The sequence below is a fragment of the Suricata suricatta genome, chromosome 11 (assembly GCF_006229205.1).
Source record: "Suricata suricatta isolate VVHF042 chromosome 11, meerkat_22Aug2017_6uvM2_HiC, whole genome shotgun sequence".
NCBI classification, from domain to species: Eukaryota; Metazoa; Chordata; class Mammalia; order Carnivora; family Herpestidae; genus Suricata; species Suricata suricatta.
Window position 1 is genome coordinate 23,466,439 of NC_043710.1, and position 6,000 is coordinate 23,472,438.

Here is a 6,000-nt window from a genome sequence, read left to right on the forward strand (position 1 = left end):
CATACAAGGTAATACTTTGTTTGAAAGGTATTTTAAATCTATTTTTTATTTTTATTTATTTTTATTATTTTACTTGATTTTTTTATTTTCATCTTAGAGAGAGAGCATGCACAATCAGGGAAAGGGACAGAGGGAGAGAGAGAGATTCTCAAGCAGGACATGCACTCAGCATCCAGCCTGACACTGGGCTCGATCCCATGACCCCAGGATCAAGGCCTGAGCAGAAATCAAGAGTCAACTGCTCAAGACACCCAGATGCCCCTGAAAGACTTTTTATCTGAAGGCTCAAAGCATTTTCTTTTTTTTTTTAATGTTTATTTATTTTTGAGAGAGAGAGAGAGAGAGAGAGAAAGAGAGAGAGAGAGAGAGAATGAGCATGAGTAGGTGAGGGGCAGAGAGAGGTGAGGAGGTGAGGAGCACGGAATTTGAAACAGGCTCCAGGCTCTGAACTGTGAGCACAAAGCCCAATATGGGGCTGGAACCCACAAACCGCAAATCATGACTTGAGCCAAAGTCGGACCCTTAACAGACTGAGCCACCCTGGCACCCCAAAGGGTCAAAGCATTGAAAACATTTACCTGTCACACAACTAACACAGCCAAGAACTCAGAACAGAACCCATATACTCAAATGATTACTCCGGTAACATGTGACAGTACTGTCAGCACCAGTTTTTGAGAGAGAGAGAGTGCTGGAGTGGTAGAGAGAGAGGGAGACAGAACTTCTGAAGTGGGCTCTGCACTGACAGCAGAAAGCTTGATTTGGGGCTCAAACTCACCAACCCTGAGATTATTGTATGAGCTGAAGTTGGATGTTTAATCGACTGAGCCACTGAGGTGCCTTGAGTTATCAACATTTATCTTTGTGCTACATGAAACCCAGATATATTCCCACTGGTAGCCTCTTTAGGCATCAAAAAGTGATTTCTGTAACCACAAGGTTTTTCTGCATTCCCAATATGAAACAATCAACTACCTGGAAACACAAAATTATATAGATACTGCGTAATGTTCAGCATCATGTCATCGGACAGACATTTATTTTCTGGTTGTCAGAAGCTTTCATTTTCATCCCAAACATTGTGGGTATTCAATGGTAGAAGCCAAATAAGAAAAATAAAGTTCTTCCCTCAAGCAAATTTTGTAACTAAGAAGGTCCTTCAGAAAAGTTCTCTAAGAAGCAAAGAAAACTAAATAGTACATTAAAAGAATAGATTTTGTCAAAAAAGATACTGTATGATGACTCTAATTATCAACTTGCCCAAGTAAATGTTTTCAGATACCTTTCACTCAATCAACATAATATGAGACTTCCTTGAAAATACTCTGTTCTCTCACTTCCAAGGTTTTTAAGAAGGGGCACAGTTCTCTTTAGAGTGCAAAATTCATAGGAAATATTTTCTACTTCTGGTGTTTGGTACTTCCCTAAAAGGAAATTCATTACCATTTATCAAATCTATGATGATATTCTACACGCAGAGTTCACTTTCTGAGAGAATTATTTCTTTTCTACCTATAGCTGTGAATTACAACATTGTTTTATTGATCTTTCTCATCAATGCATTGAAATTCCACAGGATGGGGCAGTTTTGCAAAGAAAATGGCACATATCCAAACTCTGATGTGTTACTTCCCACCAATTTATAGAAAGCATGGTAAAAATGACCTCATGCATTTGGGAGGTCTCTTTTCCTCATGCGGTGCTAGTGCTAACATTATCCCATCATTCAATGTATACTTTATTTCTGCCTCTAGGATAGCTTATTTCATTGTATTTATTATTATTATTATTATTATTATTATTAAGAAAAGGTCTCAACCCTTTTATGAATCTGACACCAGAGTAGTATATCTCTCAGGATCCAATCTTTAAATGTAACAAATAAACCTTCAGCAACATCCACGTTTCAGCACCTGTGTTCATCACCTGGAATCTTTGCTTTCTATATCATCTACCTTCCAAGAGAATTTCACAAACATCTGTCTCATTTTCACTGATTTTGTGGAACTCAAGGGAGAAATCAAATATTGCTTTCTGTGGCCTCTACCAGAAATGAATTTATAGCATTTCTCAGAGCCAAGAAATCAAGGCTGCTGAGTTTTTAATTCAATTTTTGGGAGGGTTTATTTTTTTTTAACTTTCATATGGAAGCAAGATTGATTGATTGATTGATTGATTGATGGTAGAGTGACCTGACTTGCCTAAAGAAACCTCGATTCCCAAAACATAGTTAGTTAATCTCAGTCTCCTTGTCAATAGGCTGCGGGAATTTTATGTGTCTTGACAGTGGAATTAAGTCAGACAAAAAATACCGGACTGAATTACCATATTGACTGTTCTATATGATTAATTCTATTAAAATAATCCAACCAGTTGAGTGTCTAAAAATATAAAGGCATGAAACAGTTCTAAAACTTGGCACCTGTAATAACAGCTCACTGATTTTGAAAGTTAAACTCTACAGACATGAAAGGAAAGATGTCTTCTGATGAAAAGAATATAAATTATCTAATAACCTGTATTTTCAAAATAGGCATTTCTGGATTATTCATCTGACAGTCACTAAGAAGCCACTGCCAATGGTCATCTCTCATGATGATGGTTGTCTAACAAGTACGTTAAGATGGTAATGTAATAATATTGAGTCAAAGAAGGGATGCAGTGTCTAGTGTTGGTGCCATTAATGTTGAATATGACCTGTGAGCAAGATCAGTAAAAGTTTTATAGTTTTGAGTTTTCTTGAAGACTCATTGAAAACATTATTCTAGAATATGATTACTAGATTTCTTACATTATACATGTTTCATATTTTAATTGTCATTATTTTTAATGATTGGAAAGTTAAAATATATAATAATGAACAACAATGTGTGGAATTTACTCTTCTCATTTTTCATTTTATTGAATTCTATTTATGTCACAGGATGATAACAAAAAAGGAATGGAACAAGGAAAAATTGTGTTAAGCAGCATAATTTTACCTCTGAGATCCTAAGTTTCTTAATATTTAAACATATTTTTCTGTTATATGTCCAAAAACACATTTTATGTGATTGATTTAGAGTTGTATATCATATACACTGACATTTATTTCAAGGCCATCTAAATACACTATTATATGCCAATACAGCATATCTATTTCAAATACTTTTTTTCTGTTTATTATTTTATATTCTTATTTAGTAACTTATGTACATATAATGTATAACAATGGCATGATCTAAGTAGACCATAGTTATGGTAAGAATTATTTCCTTTCCTTTCTTTATGTCTACCTCTCTTAGCTGGGCAGAGTAGAGAATAAATAATAGTTAGGAGTAAATTATAAATACATCTAAGAGAAGAAAACAATGTTTATTTTTATTTGTCCCTTTTGGTAAACAATACCTAATATTTTTGAACCCTGTTTTTGTGCATGTACTTTGTGAAGCACTTTAAAGTGTTTATAAAAAATACTGCATATAATACATTATACACATGCACATACTTTCTTATCTATCTATCTCTCTCTCTATCTATCTATCTATCTATCTATCTATCTATCTATCTATCTATCATCTGTCAATTCTACCTGGATCTTTCTATTTATGCTCACATACTTGGATATATTTCTATATCCGATCTATCCATATAGTACATTTAATCTAATCTCAGCCAAATTGGCATAACTATGGATTTTAAATCTTGAAAAACCGACTAAGAGATTAAAGGATGTTTAAAAATCTACCTTACCACTAGGAGTACTACCATCAATTGATGGTAGCAGAATGCTCATCCTGTGCCCATGGTAGTAGATACTGCCTTTATAGCAGTTATTTCAAAGAATACATTGTTAGAAGATTGATTCTGTAGTGGACTGTGATTCTCTTCTTGAATGCCTAGTCTACTTACTATGTTTTAACCCTCACTTACCAGATGTCCAATTAATTTGTGAGTATCTGCTATTATTCTGACAAATATTTTGTCTTTGCAAATTAGAGTTAATTTCTGTTGTCTGAAACTAAAAATTCTTATGACACCATGAATTGGGTTTGAGAATAGTAAGTAACAAAGTTCACAACAATAGGAAGAATTTGGAAGACAATGAATACCATATCCCTACATATTTGCCAATAGGAAACTCAAAACATACAGCATACAGAGGGGAAATTACTAGTTCATGTATCACTATGTCACCTAGAAGAAAGACAAAGCTTGAGGGACTGAGCTACTTATAAAATAGTATGAATGGCATGTGAATTTCAATAATTATTATATGTAATAACTATTTCAAATAGCACTGGATGGCTTAAGAGAAGAGTACTTAATCTTGACTCCCGAAATGTTCAGGTCAAATCATATACTGAAGCCCAAGGAGAGTCCATGAACATGGTAAAAATATGTTTATCACCTACAGGCACATAGTTGAAGGACACAGAAAAAACAACAACAACAACTACTTGCTATTCAATTCTGGAGTTGCCAAATTATAACATCAGTTGCATTTAGTATCACCTAATGCATCTCTGATATAAAAATTAAGGCATTTGAGGGGTGCCTGGGTGGATCAGTCAGTTGAGTATCTGACTCTTGGTTTTGGCTCAGGTCATAATCCCATGGTTTGTGGGATCAGGCCCCATGTCAGGCTCCACTCTGACAGTGCATACCCTGCGTGGGATTCTCTCTCACCTTCCCTCTCTTCCCTCCCCCTCTCATGCTTGCTCTCTGTCTCTCTCTCAAAATAAATAAATAAGCATTTTAAATTTTTAATAAAAAGTTAAGGCATATGTGGAATCTAACAAGTATACCTTGAAGTATTTTATAATAAATATATGAGATGACCTAAATATCCAGACCAAGTTTGTCACTTCATAATGGTATAAATCTGAAGAGTATTTACAGAAATGGATTCTGAGACAGTCCCGCCAAATAAAGACTATAATTTTTAGATTATGTGATATTTATTAATATAGATGTAATCACCAGAGAGCATGGATTCAATATTTTAGTTTTAATCTATTTTTTTACATGTTTCTGATATCTCACTCACCAGTAGTCCATAGATTTCAAAAGCCAGAAATTAACTAGTAAAAGGTACAGGGAAGAATCTACAGATTTTTGTCTTTCCATTGTCAAGTTATTAGAGACCTAGTTTTTATCAAGGTATTGAAAATTTTTCTGATGAGTGGAACAACATATTTTTTAAAAAAGATGCCAGAATAGTTTTTCTCTATAAATCATGGGTATTAGTAAGAGACTAGGATGGCTGAAATACGTTTCATAACTTCAGTGAGTTTTGAAGGTCCATGGCAAAATTCAAACATTTATCATCATATTCAGCAGAGCTAGGGATTAGGAGATTATCAACAGTAGAATTCCTTGGCTGAGGCTAATTCATCTTGAGTTCCCTGGAACTAAACTTTGTTAGCCTGCCAACACCCAAGATAATGTATGTGACAAGAAATCCTCCTGGTATAGTGAACATTGAATCAGGGTAAAAGAGTCATATTCTTCATTTTTTTAAGTTTATTTCTTCTTGAGAGAGAGAGAAGATAGAAAATGCATGCATCTTTGGTTAGGTTTATTCCTAGGTATTTTATGGTTTTTCATGGAATTGTGAATGGGATCAGTTTTTTGATCTCTCTTTCTGCTGCTTCATTATTGGTGTATAAAAATGCAACTGATTTATGTACATTGATTTTATACCCATCAACTTTGCTGAATTCATGGATCAGTTCTGGGAGGAGTCTGGTGGAGTCGATCGGGTTTTCCATGTAAAGTATCATGTCATATGGTAAAAGTGGAAGCTTGACTTCATCTTTGCCAATTCTGATGCCTTTTATTTCCTTTTGTTTCATTATCTACTAGTCATGCCTACTGCACCTCTAAACATTTCATTAAATCCAATGATACAGCAAACACTCCCAAAATAAACTTAGATTGTATTGCAGTTTCACTTAATAGTATATAAAATGCTGTGTTGTGACAGGTCTCAACTATCCATTAGATACTGAATCAATT